At 42.1% G+C, this 21,048-nt stretch overlaps 1 long non-coding RNA gene across 1 annotated transcript; it reads left to right on the plus strand.

Moving 5' to 3' along the window:
• The first annotated feature begins 686 nt into the window (after positions 1-686).
• On the plus strand, positions 687-18,429 carry LOC118353371 (uncharacterized). The gene is made up of 3 exons (XR_004812180.2): positions 687-1,375; positions 16,703-16,796; positions 17,300-18,429. It is a non-coding gene; the product is annotated as an uncharacterized LOC118353371 (long non-coding RNA).
• Positions 18,430-21,048: the final 2,619 nt, after the last annotated feature.

A 21,048-nucleotide genomic window follows, 5' to 3' on the forward strand; every position in this document is an offset into this window, starting at 1 on the left:
TGAGTTGTGTCTAAGAAGCACGCTGGTCCCCCCCACACACACACTCCAACCCCCCACCCCCCACCACACACACACACACCCAGGAGAATGCAAGTAAAAATAAATAGATGCCCGCGAAGTTGTCCTAAATAACATATTGAGGAATGTGCATATGAAACAAATGGATGTGTCCTTAAAAACATAAACCTCATCCACATTCTTGAACACACAGAACCCGTCGGCTGCTGCTATTCACGCAGATATTGGTAGAAAGCCCAACTGCGCTTTCCCGAGTGGGGACATGCGTAGACACGTGTCAAATAACGTTGAGAAGGTGACTGTCTTCTTTAAACATGACCTGCCTTCAAGTAGCATCTAGAAGTTTCCATTGCTCTGCTGTTTCCCCAGCTAGCAAAACCAGCCCCCCTCCTCTTGTGGCAGAACCTACACCCCTCGAAGCCCCTTCTCAAATTCCCCCCTCTTTAGGAAATCTCTGCCTCCTGACTTTCAGTGATTATTTCTCTCCATCCAGAACCCCTGCAGCAATAAAGGAAGCCGATAGCACCCACCTAGGCATAGCTCTGGTATGACGCGGCATCTAATTGTTTATTACACCATAACTCCAGGAAAGCCGTGGCCAGTGTGTCATATTTCAATGGTACATCATATGGACTGAGCACACATATTGCTCTAAGGACAAAGGGAGAAAACTAACGTTTACTGAAAGTCTAGGAGGTGCCAGCCACTGCACTAAGGTTTTCTATCAATTTTTTAAAATTCTCATTTAAAGCTCATAACAGCCTTAGAGTAGAAGATTTGCTTTCCACCATTTTAAAGATAAGGAAGCAGAGGCTTAGAACAGTTACATAACTTACCCAAGATCAAAGAGCCAATAAGCAGAGGAGCCAAGATTCAAACACAGCTATCAGACTCCCTGCTCTTTCTGCTACTCCCTGATTCTCAGTCTTGGCTGATTAGCTTCTAGAAATTTCAGATGCCTAGGCAGGCCCCAACTCTGAAAATTTTGATTTCGATTTCTAATCCCGGGAGAGGCAGGGAGTGTTTATTTCTTTCACTGCTCTGTTGCCAGCAATGCCTTGCCTATAGCAGCCACCAGAACATGTTTGTTAAATGAGTAAGTTAATTCAACCCATCTAGAAGAGTGGTTGTCAGGCCTGGCCTATATATTAGAAATCACCCGGAGAGCTGATGAAGGAATGCCTCTCTCTAGGCCCTACCCCCAGAGATTCTGATGCAATTGGGCTGGGGTGGGGCCTCCTGGCAGGGATCCTCGTTTTCAAAACCTCCCCGGGGCCATTCACATGTGCAGCCCCGGCTGAGAACCATGGATCTAGAGTGAGGTCATGGGATCTGCAAACTTTTCAAAGCCGCACAGGTAATTTTGATCCGCAGCCAGAGTTGAGAACTGCTGCCTACACATTCAGCAGCCTCTCTCTGGGTTTTATAAATGGGAAAGCATTACTTTCTAAAAATAATTCTGTCAACAAGTATGGGCATGCTCACCCATGCACAAAAGCGTCCCCATTTGGGGTACATTACAGAAAAAACAATGGGGCCTGTTGTCAACTGACTTCTAATCTGTAACCAGTTCAGTGCTAACTTGTTCTTTGATCTTTATCTGTCATGGACTAGTTGGAGAATGATTTATGAAATTGACAGACTGGAAATCTTGTTTTGTAGCTAGGAGAAGGAGAATGAATATCTTGTCTACCGAGCTAAAGGATAACTTTTAACCTCCATGAGCCTTGATGACCAATCTGCATGAGTGTTCATACACTGATGTGTATATTTTTCACTTATAAATATATAGGGAGAGTATGGGGATGAAAAAAATCTTAAAATGCACAGTGTTCTGCAAGTTGGCATATGGACACGAGGAAAAAAAATAAAGACTCTGACTGTATGTGAACTCCAGACGTGATTAGTAACGCTTCTAATCACCTGGAAATCAAGGAAAATGATGTGCCATGGGTTTATGTGTCGTTAGCATTAAGCCTTTCTTAAAGGGCATTATCCAGAACATATCAGAAAACAATTTACTATTAGGGAGAGATCTTATTACTTGGTGTAATAAGCCCGACCAAACCCTGATGCATTAAACATTTCTGTAAAAGTCATATTGCCATTGTATAATTATTATGAGCACATAAGCAACAGCTACTGTTAAGAATCAAGAAATGGGAACATCTTAAAGAGCAAATTATTTTACAGTTGGGGAAAGCAACTTCTCTGTACACACCATGAAATTTGTATGCAATTAGTAATAGGTGACATTCATTGAGCACTTAACGGTGCCCAACAGTCTTTGACAAGCTTTTAATGTATTCTCATGTAATCGCGCAACAAAGAGATGAACGAGGCACTGCTCTAATCTCTTTTCACAGTTAAGAAAACTGAAGCACAGAGAGGCTAAGTAACTTGCTCAAGGACCCACAGCAAGTAAACTGGGATTCAAATTCCTACAGTCTGATTTCATAGTGGATGGTTTTAACCGGTATCCGTGAGAAATACCTTTTTCTCCATGCTGATATTATGTGGTTTTAAGCAATTGCATCTTTTTTTTCATTTTCTGTGACCCTGACATAGAGTAATCAGAGAAAATAGATTTCCAGAAAGAAGCAACTATTGCTTAGTCCCAAATTTAATTCCATACTCCCTCCTTTAATTTTTACTACTATACACAATTTCCAAAACACCATTCTCACAGAATTGAAATGCAGTTCAATAAATATGTTAAGCATCAATTCCGTGTAAGGTTACCCCACAGGATTAGAAAATGGGCAAAATACAGCCCTTGTCTTTAAGAATCTTTTAGAAATGCAGACAGATCCTGGCATCCCCATTTAAAATCTTTTTTTCTTTTTTGTCCCTTCATATGATTCCAAATCTCCAATCTAACCTTAGAGATTCGGCTTGATTTGGTCCCTTCGCATTTTCCAGCTCCACATCTCTTTCCTTACCCTCATGGGCATGAGCTTCAAACTTATGGGGCTTCTCTTGGAACTTCTGATGATCCATATCCATGTCCTTTCCAGTGTCAGGGTCTCCGCGGCACCATTCCCACCGTCTCTCACACGTGTCCCTCCCTGCCCACTCCTGTAGCTGGAAACTCTCCTGCATCCTGCAGATCTCAGATGCTTGAACATCACTTTCTCAGAAAAGCCTTTCCTGATGGTGGGAGCCAGGTCCCATCTCGGCTCAAGTATCTCATAGCCTCCTCCACTTTTCATTCATAGAACTCACCCACTGTCTGTGATACTAATTTGTGTAGTCATTTGCTGAGTGTCTGTGTCTCCCACCTGCTTGTAAAGTCCCATGAGGAGGGAGGAGAGCGTGTAGTACTCTATCCTCTGCAGCCGGCACCCTGTGTTCTACTACATGGTGGGATCCAAATATTTGTTCTAAGATATGTTCTTGCATTTAAATATCATGTGTCCCTTTGGTCCTAGTGGTGGTGCTGGCTGTAACGGGTCACAGGATTCTATGCAATCTATCTTTTGTTTTTTTCCCACACCCTGCATACACCTTCTCAAATTATCCCAAAGTTAAGATGTCACTTGCTTCCTGCTGGGACCCTAATATAGGTAAGAATTAGATGGGCCTCTCCCCCCAAAGAACAAAAAACAACACCCAACCAAAAGAAATAGTGGATCACATAAATTCATAGACAAAATTAAATACTTTTAAAAACTATTCAAATATTTTCATCTAGGGGCACCTGGGTGGCTCAGTGATTGAGTGTATGCCTTTGCTCAGATCTTGATCCTGGGGTCCTGGGAGCGAGTCCCACATCTGGCTCCCTGCAGGAAGCCTGCTTCTCCCTCTGCCTGTGTCTCTGATTCTGTCTCGGTGTTTCTCATGAATAAATAAATAAAACTTTAAACAAACAAACAAACAAACAAACAAATAAATAAATAAATCTAAATTTCTAAATACTATAGTAGCTAAGCACTTACCTGAAAACTAGATGCATATTTGAAGAACAAAGTCAGGATAGTGCGTATTAGGGAATAAAAAGCACGACTGAGTCAGTTCATGAAAAACATGCTCCTGGGCAGCCCCAGTGGCCCAGTGGTTTGGCGCCGCCTCTGGCCTGGGATGTGATCCTGGAGACCCGGAATCGAGTCCTACGTCCGGCTCCCTGAGTGGAGCCTGCTTCTCTCCCTCTCCCTCCACCTGTGTCTCTGCCTCTCTCTCTGTCATGAATAAATAAATTAAAACAATAACAACAACAAAACATGCTCCAAGTGAGTTTCAACCAGGGGAGGCGCTCCAGATGCCCAACTGTGTCCCAGCTGCTCCTTCGAGGCAAGGACAACTGGGGATTGGGATGGGGGGGGGGGGGGTGCGGTGCTTTTTAAAAATTGTAAATACAAGTTTTGCTTTGTTCTGTTTTGCAAGACACATTTATTCTTTCATCCTTCTCAGGGGCTAGAAATCTGAAATCAAAGTGTCAGCAGGGCCATCCTCCCTTTGAAGGCTCTAGGTAAGAGCCCATCCTCATCTCTTCCAGCTTCTGGTGGTCACAGGCAATCCTCGGCCTTCCTTGATTCATAATTCTCTCCACCGTCCCATGGCCTCTTCCATCCGTGTGTGTCTTCACCTATACTCTTAACTGGAATATATCTTCAAAGCCCTGATTCCCAAGTAAGTTCACATTCACAGGTTCTGGAGCCTAGGACTTCTTGAGGGAGAACACAATTCAACCCACAATACTTAAGTGTGTACAACCAATATTTTTTCCTCCTTTCTTTTTCCTATTTTATATAGAGAATGTTGGTGGTTGTTTGAGTCTTCTCTCTTGTTTGTACTGGTCACTCTAGCTATAGGTCTGTCAGTTTTGCTGGTGGTTAACTTTACAACTTAGTCTTTTTTAAAAAGATTTTATTTATTTACTCATGAGAGACACACAGAGAGAGGCAGAGATGTAGGCAGAGGGAGAAGCAGGCTCCCTGAGGGGAGCCCGATGCGGGACTCCATCCCAGAACCCTGGGATCATGCCCTGAGCTGAAGGCTCAACCACTGAGCCACCCAGGTGCCCCTACAATTTAGTCTTTTGATAATAGAATATAATGATTAGGACTGTGGCTGAAACTGGATATTACTTCTAGAAGCAGAATTTATATCTCCCAGATGTAACTATGGTAGTGGAAATGATTTTGCACTTTCTCTTTTTAGGAAGAAGGTGAGGGTGTCTTCATCTTAATAGGAATAGTTGCATGCTGCAAGCAGATGCATGATGTTGCTACTACTCTGATTATATGGTCAAAGGGTGAGGATGGTGCCTGGTGGCCAAGAAAGTACACCATTCTGATTATTTGTGGGAGATTAACTAAAGAGAGAAGAAGCTATTTTTTTTGTGTGTCTTGCTTCTAATGAAGCTTCTGGGAGCCTATTGGGGCAGGGCAGTTCCAGCAACTGTAGAGACAGAGTGTTCCCTGTCCTCACGGAGCTCTGATTTGGGCAGTGGTGGTGACAATGGTAGGTGACTCTGGGCTCCTGCATCTTCAGTGTGAGTATGGGCTCTTGGCTTATTTCATCTATTCCTTCTCTGATGCTTTTCCTTGCTTTATGCAGTTCCAAGTTTCTGACCTGGATCATTTTCAGTCTTTCTGAAGGATGTCTCATAACATTTCTTGCAAGGCAGGTCTACTTGTGACAAATTTCCTTAATTTTTATTTGTCTCAGAAAGTCATTACTTCTTCCCTTTTGAAGGATCATATCATTGGATAGAGAATCCTAGGTTGGTAGATTTTTCTCTCAACATTTTAAGTATTTCGCTCCACTCTCCTCTTGCATGGGTTCTAAAAAAGAAATCTGATATAATTCTTGTCCTTACTCCTCTATAGGTAGGTTTTTAAAAAAAATTTCTGGCTTCTTCCAAGATTTCCTCTTTGTTTTCGATTTTCTGCTATTTGAATATGATATACATTAGGCATAGATTTTTTGGTATTTATCTTGCTTAGTGTTCTCTCATCTCCTTACATCTACGATTTGGAGTCTGTTATTAATTTTGGAAAATTATCAAGTTGTTATTACTTAAATTTTTTTCCTGTTTCTTTCTTCTCCTTCTGGTATTCCCTCTTCATGCATGTTAAACCTTTTGTAATTGTCACACAGCTTTTGGGTAGTCTGTTCTGTCTTTTTAATTTTTTTCTCTTTGCATTACAGCTTTGGAAGTTTTTACTGACATATCTTCAAGCTCATGGATTCTTTCCTTAGCCATGTCCAGTTTCCTGACGAGCCCATCAAAGACATTCTTCATTTTTATTATGGTGTTTTTTTTTATTTCTAGCACTTACTCTTGCTTCTTTCTTCGAGTTTTCATCTCTCTGTTTACATCACCCATCTGTTCTTTTCATGTTTTCTCCTTTTCCTGTTAGAGCCCTTCACATATTAATCACAGTTATTTTTAAATCCCTATTCTGATCATCCTCAACTCTCTGGCATGCCAGAGTCTGGTTCTGATGCTTGCTTGGTCTCTTCAGACCCTGGTTTTTCCTTTAAACTATGTAATTTTTTTGTCAAAAGCTGAACATGGGGTACATGGCTGGCTCAGTGGTTGAGCATCTGCCTTTGGCTCAGGACGTGTTCCCGGGGTCCTGGGATAGAGTCTGACATCGGGCTCTCTGCAGGGAACCTGCTTCGCCCTCTGCCTATGTCTCTGCCTCTCTCTGTATGTCTCTCATGAATAAATAAATAAAATCTTAAAAGAAAAAGAAAGAAAGCTGTACATGCTCTATGGGGTGAAAGAAACTGGGATGGCTAGACTTTTAACATGAGATTTTATGGGCATCTGGCCAGCAGTTAGGCTATGTTTGCTCTTTGCTGTAGCTGTGGTGTGAAGTTTCCTCTGGTGTCTTTATTTTGTCTGCCCTGCTGTCTTTGGGATTTCCTAGAGACTTCTTAAATAGGGTCTGAGGCTTGCAGGTCTTTTAGTTGTCATCACCCATTATTATACAGAAGCCCTAACTGATGTGGTGGTAAGGTGTGGGGGCAGGGGAAGTGCTCTGCAGTCCTGTCATTAGGTCTGCCTTCCAGGGAGCCTGAGATGGGTATTTCCCTTCCCCCATGTCAAAGGCTAGAGGGGCCAGGAGTTGGGTATTTCCCTTCCGGGGGGATGGTTATGTTCTGTAAAGCACCTGTTGGTTACATTTGGTTAAACAGTTTCTCTTGAGGGCAGGCTTTTTGAAGGAGAACAGAATGCTTTGGGTTTATTTCAAAATGTTTACTCCTCCCACCCCCAACCCCCAGCCAGAAGCTAGAAGGGAATTTCCACCCATCTTCACAAATGTGACCCTGGTACGGCTCCTGGAGTTTAAAATTCGGGGAAGTGTTAGGAGGACCTCTAGGACGGGACTCCTTAGACATTCTTAGCTCTCAAGCTAAGATACACTGAGCCTCTAGTATTCCTACAGGTATTCCTTTCAACTATTCCTACAGATACTGGCTCCAGTTGGAGATTTCTCTTCCATGTCAGCTGTGATGCTCTGTATCTGCCCATCTGTCTCTCCAGTTTGGGGAGGGCAGCAGTTTGCTCTGTGACCTCAATTCTCTGGTGGATCTCAGAAGAGTCAGTGAATTTTAGCTTGATCCACTTCTTTTTTTGTCGTGAGGACAGGGGGGACAACTTTCAAGCTCTTTACAGGTTGGCCTGGCAACTGGAAGTTCAAATACAACTTTTTAAAATTGATCTTAGAAAATCTGAGAAATGCAGAAAATTATTAACTAGAATAAAAATCACCAATAATTTCACCACACAGAGATACTCACTGTTAAACTATGGATGTATATATTTTTTCTATGCCTATGATGTATATGCATGTATTATATATGTAATATAATTTTTAGAATTATGTCACCCCATACATAGTTTTACAGCTTTGTTGGCTCACAAAATAGTAGGTTATACACTTCCCCATGTCAGCAAATGTTCTACATTTAATTGTTTATTACTTGCAAATATTGCAAAATATTTAGTTGTATTTAATTGGAGGTAACAGAGCAGAGAGGTTAAGGTCATAAGTTCTGGGATTGGATTGCCTGGCCCAAACCCTAGTCCCTCTGTTTGTGAGCTTAATGATCTTGGGTAAGTTATTTAACCTCTCTATGCGTCACGTTTTCTCACCTGTTAAATAGAAACGATAATCCTCACTGTTGGTGAGATTCAGCTGGATAATAAGGATTGTTAGAACAATCACTCAGAACAGTCACTTAGAGAATGGTTTATTACATGTCAATGGCAAAATTAATTTTAAAATAATCTATTTTGTATCTTGTTTGGGTGTAAAAATGCAAAATATTTTAACGCATGCTGCAGTGTACTTGCCCTGTAGTAATTTTCCCTGGAGGCAAGAGGGCCTATTAGTGTATGGAGCTGGCCTCCCAGCTTTGGTTGCTTCTCCTTCGTTTGTCCACCCTGATGTGCTATTACTGCATCTTTTCCATTTTAAGGTCAATGTCTTAGGCAAACAAAGTTGCATGTGAAAAACACTAAACACCCCCCCCCCCAAATGACCCACACAAAGCAAACAAATAAATATAACCTTAAACAAAATATAACTTCAAACTCTCAAAACCACATTTTTGCAAAAGCTCAACATTCTTTTGGTCATTTTGATTTTCTTCGGTAGTTAATAACTCAGAGCCATGTAAAAGTCTGTAGACACTAAGAATCCTTTTGCTTGTGGGTTTTATTATAGAGCCTTCATGATTATCCAAATGCAGCTTGTTGGAAGTTCACTCATCTTTTGCAACCACTGCTTGTTTGTATGGCACAGATTAGAGTGTCTGTAAGCATAAAGACCACTGCCCATTGGGTAGCACCAATCTAATAAAAAACCTGAGTCTTGTTTTCATGCCCTCACCTTTACGTGTCACCTCCCACATGCAATGAACTGTCAAGTTCCTGTTCCTGAATGTTCCTCTTCCTCTGTGCTCTCTTCCAAATCCATGTCTTCCTGTTCTAACCATCTTAGAACAAGCCCCCATTCCTTGCCGCTTGGTGTATTATAATAACCTTGCTTCCAGATTTTCCTTGGTCAAAACTTCCCTCTACAGCATTTTGGCCTCCTCCAGATACTAATCTGACCATGGAACTCTCCTGGTTACAGATAAAGTCCAAATACTTTTGTGTATCATTCAAAGCTTGCTTACATTCCTATTCACATTTCCAGCCACATCTTAGGGCAATTATCCCCCCTACCACCTCACCCTCCAGACCACCCTGCTCCATGCTCCAACCCTACTCTTTTTCTCTACTTTATCCTTTAAAGCTTGGTTCCATGTCACTTTCTCTGGAAAGAATTCTTTTTCCCTTTCCTTTTTGGGCAGAATTAATTGCTCTATTCTTTGGGGGCTTCATATAAGTGGATCCACTTGGTACCATATCACAGAGTAGATGTGCATATGCTGTCTCCCCTGCTATGTCTGAAGTCTGAGGGCAGGGACCACACTGTTTTCACCTTTGTGGTTCCCCTTCACTTCCCAAACCCAAGTAAATAATATGTGATCAATGAAGGTTTTTGAACAACCAGCATTCATTCAAGCCCAACTTGAGATGCTGTATTTCCTTTTTTTTCTTTAAGATTTATTTATTAATTTTAGAGAGATGACAGAGAGAATGCACTAGCAGGAGGTGAAACAGAGAGAGAAGAGAATCCACAAGCAGAGTCTTCGCTGAATGGGGAGCCCAATCTGGGGCTCCATCCCAGGACCCTGAAATCATGACCTGAGCTGAAACCAAGAGTCAGATGCTTAACTGACTGAGCCACTTGGGCACCCCAGAGATGCTGTATATTCTTTTTTTTTTTTTTTGCGATTTTATTTATTTATTCATGAGAGACACAGAGACAGAAGCAGAGACATAGGCAAAGGGAGAAGCAGGCTCCTTGTAGGGACCCTGATGCGGGACTCGATCTCAGGACCCTGGGATCACGACCTAAGCCAAAGACATATGCACAACCACTGAGCAACCCAGCATCCCTGCTGTATATTTTTAAAGGCAGACATAGAACTAATTTTGAAATTTTATATATATATATATATATATATATATTTTTTTTTTTTTTTGTCATTAAACTTCTAAGAGTTTCAGGAATGAAAACTGTGTTTCACTGGGGCAGGATCATCAAATTAGTACAAAGTACTCTTACTGGCTTGAAAAACGGGTAGTTTAGGGGTTTTTTTGTTTTGTTTTGTTTTGTTTTTTCCTTGAAGGCTACAAATACACGCATTAAAGATAGTTAACACTGGGAGGGCCCCTAGAGACAAGTGGGCTCTATAGTCTCTGGTTTTAAAACAAATGAGGAAACAGACCTGGAGAGGTTAGTGGTCTTGGCCAAAGTGAATGGAAAGGGAACTAGAATAGAGAACTCATTCTAATTCAGACTCCTTTTCATTAAATCAGAGCTTAAAAAAAAAAAAAAAAAAGCTGTGATTAAGACTTTTGCTAAATCAAGTTAGTCTTTTCCCTAAGTAAGCTGAATTGAGGAGCTATAGCTATAGCTTTTTTTAAACTTCTGAAATTTTTATTAGAAAGTGCTGACCCACATATATTCAGGTGAATGTAGATCTTATTATCGTTTCTCACCACCTATCACCAAAGGATGCTGGTAAAGCAAAGTGAAGTAAAGTGTCCCCTTGAACTTGAAAATATTGACAATTGACATGACAACACTCAGAATCTGTACAGAATTGATAAGGCCAACAGTAGGAATCACTTAAAAAAAGAAAGTCTGGGGGCACCTGGGTGGCTCAGTCGGTTAAGCATCTGCCTTCAGCTCAGGTTGTGATCCTGGGGTCCTGGGATTGAGCCCCACATCAGCATCCCTGCCTAGTGGGGAGTCTGCTTCTCTCTCTCCTTCTGCCCCTCCCCTGCTTGTACACACTCTCTCTGTGTGTCAAATAAATAAACAAAATATTTTTTTAAAAAAGAAAGAAAGAAAGTTCTGAAAAACCATTGATATCACTTAAAATGATTTGATCATAATTTCAGGACAGGACTAGAGTGTGATTTTACTAAGCTGATATGTTATATTGTCCATAAAATATGACCTACTTAGATTTTTTAGAAGTGGAAGTTAGAAGGTAAAAATTGTGTTTATTTAGTTATCCAAAGACTGAGACACTGGATCTCGGAGTTATGAGCATCATGATCACGACAGAGGACTACTCCGTGGTAAGGCAAGGATAGTCCATCCATGGCCTAGTTAAAGTATTTCTAAAGACAATCCAGCCATCCCTTTTTGTTCTGATTCTGTGCTCCTAAACAATCTTCTGGATCCAAACGGACATTTCTGACATTGAGAAATGGGTGATCTAGATGATAAACTTTAAAATTTCAGCCATAAGAAAAAAATAGCTTCCATTAAAAACTTTTAAAATTGATGTTATGGTTTATGCATCAGTCTCTTATGAGGTTGGTTCATGTGAACCAGACCTCCTGCATCTAGGTATGTTGAAAAAAATAAAATAAAATGTCCAGATCTTCAAAGCTGAAGACCAGACTTTGGAATGTCTTGATGACTGTAAGAAACTGCCAGTGGTAGCCAGTGGCAATTTTGTGTCTCCTCTCTCGAACTTGATTAGTATATATTTTACTATATTTTGCCCAAGATTAGTATATATTTTAAGTTGAAAGGAGTCATTAAAACATGATAACGACAGAGATTATTGATAGTATTTCCAATACTAACTTGCATTGTAATGAGACATTTACATGTTTGTCCTCTCTTCCTTCCTCCTCGGGGGCCCAAATTTGCAGTTGCCTTCCAGTGTACCAGGAACGGGTTATAGGACCACCAGGAAAATTAGTCTCTTCATTGTAAATAAGTCAGTCTGAGAAAGACAAATACCATAATGATTTCACTTATAATGTGGAATTTAAGAAACAAAACGAAAAACAACAATAAAAGAGAGACAAACACAAAGACCAGACTCTTAACCAACAGAGAACAAACTGGTGGTTAACAGAGGGGAGGCAGGTGAGGGTCTGGAGTAAACAAGTGAAGGGAATCAAGAGTACATTTATGAAGATGAGCACTGAGTCATATAAAGAATTGCTGAATCATTATATTGTACACTATGTTAATTACACTGGAATTAAATAAATGAAAAATAAAATAAGTCTCTTTTAGCCATTGTGAGTAGGAGGAGGAAAGGACTAAGCTCTTTGAACTAGTACCTCTACTCTAGGGACTGCATACATATTCCCCAGGGTCCTTATTCAAATATTGTTTGCCATGTGTTATGAGGTGACAAGAGATCAAGAGGCACTCATAACGAATCTTAATTCACGAGAGAAGGGAAGCACCAACACCGCATGGTGAGTCGCCTGGCCATAGCAATCCCCAGAGGAGCTGGGCAGATGGCACCATTTTTCTCTTGAATACCTATTGGCTTAAGGCCCAAAACCCAAGGTTGGGCCTTCATGCTGCTGCCTCCTACTGCGACGGTATCTGTGTTTAGCTTACGTTTCCAACATGGTTAATTAAACCCCCACTCCCAGAGAAGGAAGGGAAAGCTATGGTGCCAAATCGTGTTTTTCCCACCAGGAGCCACTGACCTCTGGGTCTCTCAACTTTGTGCAAAGAGCCTATGGTGTATCACATGCCAAGACTGACAGGGCACATTTGTTCCTCGGCACATACACCAAGGACCATGGGACAGGGCGATTTCAATATATACCTCCCTGGTGTTATCTTCTGTTTTTTTTATTATGTCTTTCAGAAATAGGGTTGGATAACTAAATAAACACACAAATAAATAAAGAAATGGAAATCTCCTGGGTATTGAAATATGTTATGGAAATTCCACAATGTTTTTATTAGACAAAATACAGTTCTGTGGCTGAGGTACCCAGGTTTGTTCCAATAGCTAAGCAGGACTGGAAGAAAGCCATCTTTTGGGCAAAAATTAGACTATGACCAATCACATAGAAAAATTCTCCCTTGAAAAGGGTTCACTTTTTAATTTTTTTAAGCTCTTCATAAATAGAGCTTTATGAGGAGAATACCCAGAAGTCTTAGTAAAATTATAGGAACAAATTAGAACCATATAACCCAACATTGGATAATCATAAAACATGAAAAAGATACCTTTTTTTCCCTCTTTAGGGTATTTTCTTTTTTCCTTTTCTAATTTGGATTATGTATCACCATCATCTATCTACACTAAATACCATAAGTATTTTGCTTTATGTGCAATTTACCAAATGTAGAGCATACTAAATTTTATGTGTAGCATAGAATTACAGCAGTGATTATTCTCTTTCTGGATAATATCAGGGCTTAAATGCTTGTATTTCAGCCCAGAGTAGAAACACAGACACTCACACACAACTAATTGTGTCTCCAAATAATCAGAAAGGTTTGCTCAATGTTACATATACAACCATTGAGAACAATCCCAAAATGAGGTGCTCCTGAAAAAAATACTACAATGTCTCTGTATTTGTATCACTTCTAAGATCATAGATGCAGAACCGTAGTAAACTCATAGAAGAAGGAAGGAAAAGCATTGAAGCCATAAAAGGTTGATGCACCTGGTACAGGGAAGGGCCAGTTGAAGTGAGACTATGATCCCATCACTTCCATGTATGAGCTCTCCCTTTATTGGATGTGCAACTCTGGACCATTCATTAAAACTCTCATCTTGGTGAGTAAAACAGTATTGAGACAAAGGTTTCATGACACTCAAAGATAGGAGTGTTCTAAACGTATTTTGTAAACCATGCCTGGTAGGCATTGTTTAACTTTAAAAAAAGAAGAAAGAGGGGGTGCCTAGGTGGCTCAGTGGTTGAGCACCTGCTTTCAGCTCAGAGTGTGATCCCAGGGTCCTGGAATCAAGTCCCACATCGGGCTCCCCGCAGGGAGCCTGCTTCTCCCTCTGCCTTTCTGTCTATATCTCTCATGAATAAATAAATTTAAAAAAATTTTTTTTAAAAAAGAGGAAGAAAGAAAACCAACTCTACGGTTTTACTGAGCATCTACTACATGCTCTGTATTTTATCAGGTGCTTTGCATGCTTCTGTTCCTTCCAACAACCCCATGAGGTAGAGATTCTCATTCACATGTCAGGGCAGAGTTGCCGTCCACATTTCCTCAGCCTTTCCCTCCTTCTTGTCACTGGGTGATCGCATCTCGGTTCTCTGGTTTCAGCTCTGGGGCCACTGGCTTGCTCAGAAGAAACACCAGGCACCTTGCACTTGACTCTATCCCTCCACTCTGTAGCACCGTGAGTGTAGCAGCTTGGCACAGCCACAGGGAGAAAAGGTTGAGCTAATCTTTAACTTTTTTTTTTCTTCCTCTTTTCTCAAATGTGCCAGACAAGTGAAAATAGACCGCGACCTTTTGGGGAAAGAAAGCAAAGCCTGAAATGATGACACCATCCTCTGAGGCAGTGACCTGTAGTGTTGCAAGGACTTTGGGTGTCTTCAACCTCTGACCTGTCCCTCCTGGCCCTTCTCTGCAGCCGTTTCTGTGTCTCAGGGCTCGCCCTGTCTTCTTGCAATGCCTGCTCCTAATGTGTCAGTGTGGGGCTTGGTTGGTTAGCCCACGCTCTGAAATATAGCAGCCTACTCGAAACATAGAATAGAGTTTGTTCTCGGTGTTCTCCTGTCTATATCGATTGGATCAAAGGGAGATCCATCTGGAATCTACTTAGAGTCCTTCCAGATGGTAAGCTTGCTTCCAGATGGTACATTTAATAGGAGAGAAAGAAATCACTGAACATAAACATCATAGCACCAGGGAAGGCCCTGTGACCTTATTTCTTTCAGGATTCTTCAGGACTCAGAACAATTGTGCCTGCCTTAGATTTTCGCAGAAAATTGCTCTTCTTCCTGAATTTCAGACTGAAAGCAGGAGCCTTCAGGGAGTGATGGTGTTATTTATATCCAAGACCATCCATAACCACAATTATGGATTGTGGCTTGATTCATCGTATTTTAAAAGTTTACATGAATTTAAAAAGCCATTATCAAATTCCACAAGGAGTTCAGGGGCTTTCATTATCCAAGTGCCATCTACTGGATGCAAGCTAATATTTGGCTGATCCTAAAAAGTGGATGACTTTCAGCAAACCTGCCTGCCACTGGTGTACCACCAGCTTAAAAAAATTATAATTTCCACTTGCAAGGTAAGAGACCCCTAAAAAAAGATCACAAGGTTGCATCTCAGAAGAGCCATCGTGGTGGGCTCTCCTTTGAACAAGGGGTGGACCTTGGACATTTAGGACCTGGGCCCCAAGGCAAGCAATTTCAGAAAGGAGGCATACTGTCTCATTATCTCTGCTGCTACTATCGTAAATGTGCTTTGTCCCAGACTTTCCCACACATAACTTTGTGTGGCCTGGAAACTTCTATTCATTCAACCCAGAAACAAATATTTATTCATTCGTTTATTCGTTTTCTTGAGGGTAACAGGGGTCTGGGCTTGGAGCGAGGGTCACAAGATCGTGACAGTCAGCAATCTTCTGGTGGAGCCTGGATGGTCCCTGCTCTCGCTGGCCAGACACCTGTCCTATCTTGATTCTTGGCTGAACTTCTTTTAAGTGTGCATTGGCCAGCCCCGCCATACCACCTTCTTCCCCAGCACACAGCCCTGGGACGGGAGGTTGCTTCATTGGCCTTTACCCTTCTGCTTTGAACCTGTCCTTGTTCCCTATAAACCTCAGTCTGATCAATACAGAGGTCACCCCCATGAATGGGCAACTTCCATTGAAGGGATAAACTACGTGAGCTCAATCACAGCCCCTTGGCTTTCGACTGACCTCCCACCGAAAGTTCTGGACCTTGACTAAAGTCCTCATCCAAACACGGGCTAGTAGGTCACTTAACTTTATTTGCTTTTTCTCCTAGCCAGTCAGAGATTGCAAGGTTTTATACGTAACCTGGCTGCCAAACACGCACTGTGGTCAGGGTGGAGTGGCAAGGGAAAGATCCCTCTGTGTACCAACACCTGCTCCCCGAAAGGCCCAGGGCTGAGACTTCAGCCCTCCTGTGAATCTGCATGGCAGTCTGGGGCCCTGGACATTAGGGATGCAGATTCCATAAATTTGAAGCTGTGTGATTTAGATAGGAAATATTTAGATTGAGATTTGCAGTATCTATGAAGACAGGGCTTGCTAAGCAAATGAAAGGAGTTCCTATCTTCTTTTTTACACCTAACTAAAAAAGTAAAACAACACCACCCTCAGGATCCAGGCCAGGGACTGCAGACAAAAATTTACATTAAGAGAATAAATAGTTTTCGAGTACCCTGCAACTCTCTGTAAACACCCCCCCCCCCCCAGGTACAAGCAACTATAAATAATTTTTATCTGTTACTAAGCAAACGTGTCATAGGAGCATTTGGTTATTCTACATCCATTTTTTAATATTATTTCTAAAAGGCCTGGATTTGATAGACCGATTGCAATAAAGTCTATTTCTTCAGTAATTCAGATGGGCTTCGACCCCCACACCTGCCACATTTATTCTGAAATCGATGAGGGTGTATTGTAGTCATAGAGAATCAGTTAGAAGGTGCTTTGAGGTCAGTTAGCCTCCAGGCAGAGCTATTCTAGAACTATTTTAGACCTACAGTGGCTTATATCATTATCCTGATACCTGTATAACTATTATTGTTAAGTGATGCCGCCCTATGACAATCACGTTTCATTTTTGCCAAGTACTTTAACCTGGATTTTCATTTTTCCCCAGATGATCTTAAAATTGTTATCTCCTGTTCTCCAATGGGGAAACTGAGGCAGAGGAAGAAGCTCTGTGTGGCTTCAGGCCTCAGAACCTGCTCATGGTAAGCCAGGAATAGAACCCTTGTCTTTTGTAAACCAGCTAAGCGTGGAAAGCACGGGACACGTCTCTCCAGTCTTTGCTGCTTGTTCAAGTGTGCTTCAGAGTGTGCCCCTTCTCACTAATTTGAACACTTGGGAGTATGTTCTCCAGCTTCCAGCGGATGTCCTGGTTCCTAAAAGTGTTCAGAGTACTGCCACTACTTCCTGCAGATGTGCAAACCAGCAGGTGGAGAGGGAAAGAGCAGGAAGGAAGTTGAGTAAAGGTGGGAGGGTAGTAGGAAGTACCCCCTCTCAGGCTCCTCCTTTCCTAGGCAGCGACTGTCTGTTCAAAACCACAGCAAGGCTGCCCAAAGCGATGTCTTCAACAGGAGGGAGGTGTTGGTCCAGAAACAGTAAAGCTAATCTTTGTTGAGGGCTTGTTAATGAGACAACATGCTGAGCATCATCTTGTATCATCTTCACCTTAACCACAGAAGACACTAACATCACTGTCTCCTTTCTGCAGGTGAGGAGCTCAAAGCATAAAGAGAGGAAGTCACTTGTTTCAGCTCTCAGGGTCCAGGAGCCTGTCTGACTCCAGAGGGGACTCATGCCTGGGCTTCCTGTCTCCAGGGAATCTGGACAGAGCGGTGGAAATTTCAGGTCTCACACTCCTTGGGCTTGGGGTTGCCCAGCAAAAGGGGATGCCCACCATTTGTGCCACATTTAAGTCCATAATGGACAATCAGATAAAGCTTTAAGAATGTCAGCTCCAGGGGGATTGCTGGAGTCTGGGTCATTATCATCTCTCCTTCCTCTCTCCTTCCTCCTCCTCCTTCTCCTTCTTCTTCTTTGGGATGTAACACTTATTTGTGGAGAGCCTGAACCCCTTAGATGAATATGGTATCTTATTCCCCGAAACCCTTTTGTCATATCTGTTGGCAGAACTTAGAAGTGTGCATTTCACTTCCCTAAGAGATGTGCCAAAGTCCAACGTTTTAAAAAAGAAAAAAAGAAAAATGGGTCCCTCTGGAGTTTTCATTCATTTACTCAGAAATAATCAGAATGTGAGCAACAAGGATGTAGTAGGCACGATGCTGAGCAGTAGGACATAGAAGTGAATATGATGGGTTTGGTTCCTCTCTCTGGGAGTTTATAGCTTTGGACAGGGGCTGGCAAAGTCTAGCTGTGGGCCAACGGCTGCCTGTTTTTATAAATAAAGTTTTATTGGAACATAGCCACACTCATCCATTCACAATTTGCCTGTGGCTACCTTTGCACTAAAACAGTGGAGTTGAGTCATTGCAACAGAGACAAGATGACCTGAAAAGTGTGGAATCTTTACTATCTGGCCCTTTCTGGAAAAAGTTTGCCAACCCCTGTCCTAGGATAACATTTATTTTTCAAGCCCGGAAATTTTTCTTTCAGATGAACGTGTGTATTTATCCTCAAACTGGCTATCCATTAGGACCAGGCAGTTGGCTTCCTAAAGGAAACGGTCATCACTGGAGGACTCAGCAATGCTGAGAAAAACAAAATGATGACAATAAAGTAACCACCAGCATTTCCTGAGTGTTTGCTACTAGCCAAGCAGAGCTCTAAGCATGGGTTACCTTGCTCAGTTCTCACAGTTCCTCTCTACAGGCAGCACTGTTATTACTCCCATTTTACAGATGGAGGCTGGATAAATAACCAGATTTTGGAGCTAGAAGGAGCCGGCCGGGCACACACTCTTCCCTGTTGCTCTGCATTGGAAGAGGTAGTGGGGTGCGGGGTCCTATCCAAGCAGGCTGGAGAGATGGAGATCCACACCGCCCACCCCCAACCCCAGAAGTGGCCAAACAGTGCTGGGCCTATTTTTAGGCCTGAAGAAAATCCTCATACAAGAGAGGATGAGTCTCTCCCTTGCCCTCTGTACACATACACAGACACACTCTCTGATTGGAGGGGGATGCAATTGCGACACCATGCTCTGAGCTTCTCTGTAATTAAGGTGCTTCTCAGATGTGGGTGTGTCTAATGACTCTGCTAATGCTGATCCGTGGGGGATGCTTTGGAATTCAGTGGGAAAAAAATAGAGGCATTGATTCATTCTGTCAGAAAGAAGAAATAGAAGGAGCTCCTTTAGAGTTTATTTCTCTATCCCTTTCTTTGAGAATTCCCAAGACCCTAATGGCCATGCTCTTCCTTTGCTTCTGACACCCCCTGAATTCCTTCTCCCCATCTCCAGAATATCATTGCCCTTGCCACAACAAGCTTTTCCGAAAACATGAAGGCCTCTCCTGGGATTCTTTTTTTTTTTTTTTTTTAAGATTTATTTATTTATGATAGACCTAGACAGAGAGAGAGAGAGAGAGAGAGGCAGAGACACAGGAGGAGGGAGAAGCAGGCTCCATGCCAGGAGCCCGACGTGGAACTTGATCCCCGGACCCCAGGATGGCGCCCTGGGCCAAAGACAGGTGCTAAACCGCTGAGCCACCCAGGGATCCCCTCTCCTGGGATTCTTAAAATGTAATAGCAGGACCACAAAAATGATACTGGAGCAACTCCCATGTCTGAGTAGGGGAGGATACTTTACCAAGTTCAGGAGCAGAGTAGAGAGGTCTCCATTCCTTGTATGTCTTCCCAGTTATCAAGAAGACATAACCCTGGGGCGCCTGCGTGGCTCAACCGTTGAGTGTCTGCCTTTGGGTCAGGGCATGATCCTGGAGTCCTGGGATCGAGTCCCATGTTGGCAGGGAGCCTGCTTCTCCCTCTGCCTGTGTTTCTGCCTTTCTCTCTCTGTGTGTCCCATGAATAAATAAATGCATAAAATCTTTTTTTTTTTAAATGAAGACATAAACCTAAGGCTACTCAAACTTTCTTTCTGAACTTGGCATTAGTTGATGACAGCCCGGGAAGCTTTGCTTCTGTTATGGTTGTTCAGAACCAATCACTGGCCTTATTCTCAGGAACTTGTACAGATGTAGCTTGCCACAAGAACAGGTAGGGGATCATTTCTGTGTCTCCCACGCACTGGGGCCATTGGAACACGGATTGATACAGGAAGTCCGAACCACTCCGTGGAGGCCTCCCCTTTTGAGAGTTTACAGTGTCCTAGCTCCATAGTGTCTGAATGTGGGTATTTGCACCCACTACCCCTTGTTTCTGAAAGCCCTGTGCTATAGATATATCCGACAGGACGCTCACCGAATGTGCTTTCTAAGTTACTCATTTCAGACAGAAGCCTGAGTCCTGTCTTAACCTTGATAGAGCCATAAGTAGAACGAGCAAATGTATATAGTCTCTAAAATATGCATGGAATTACAAAAAAGTAAAAGGTACCTACTTTTAGGTCTGACAAGCTCTTCACTCCATAGAATTATGCACCACAGTCCCCACCGTTCTGTAAAATCTTCGGGAGGCCTTGCATTTCATATGCAAGCAGTACCAGCATGGCATTCCTAGAACATTTAAATAGGCTGTCTCTATAGAATTAGCTAGACAGCCAGCATTGGAGGAGTTAGGAGATAATTATGTCTTCCATAAAATGAAGTTCTGTTCTAAGGAGGAAACGTGGCCAAGATGCCAGGTACGTTTTTCGTTTTCTTTGTATCTTGGCCGTCTCAAGCCAAGACACATTCCAAGCCACCCGTTTGCTCATGTTTCTTTCGTGAAATGACTCTATTTTCTCAGGGCTCACGAGTAACTATCACAGTGAGGATATAGATTTCATTTTCCTCCAAGATTTTATTTAGGACACACTTTGGGGATCTTGCATAACCTCTCTGAAAAGAAGTTTGCAAAATAAAACGATCTTGTCATCTGCTTCTTTCTTTCTTTCTTTCTTTCTTTCTTTCTTTCTTTCTTTCTTTCTTTCTTTCTTTCTTCTTTAACAGAATTAAATTAACAGAAAAGATCCAAGCTTTCTAGTTTAAATTTATACCAAATTGATTCAAAGTTAACATATTTTTGAAAGGGTTATCTAATAGAATTTCAAATGGCTCTTGCTAATGCTTAGTCTTATTTCTGATCCCAGCTCCCCTGTCTTTGAGAACCTAAGGAACCAGTTAGTAAGAAGGTAAGGGAAATGACAGGAAAAGCGAATTGGAAGATAGATTACATTCATGTCCTCTGTGTGGTGTCTTTAACATAATAGTCCTTGAAGAAAAAAAAGAGAGACAAGATTTGGAAGAAATAGAGGGCTACCCCCAATGATATCTCTTGATATCATACTTATCATGTGGGGCCGCCATGCATAGTTGTTCACTTTGAGACTGCACAATCCAAGGGGGG

This window comes from Canis lupus, chromosome 35 (assembly GCF_003254725.2).
Source record: "Canis lupus dingo isolate Sandy chromosome 35, ASM325472v2, whole genome shotgun sequence".
Classification (NCBI taxonomy): Eukaryota; Metazoa; Chordata; class Mammalia; order Carnivora; family Canidae; genus Canis; species Canis lupus.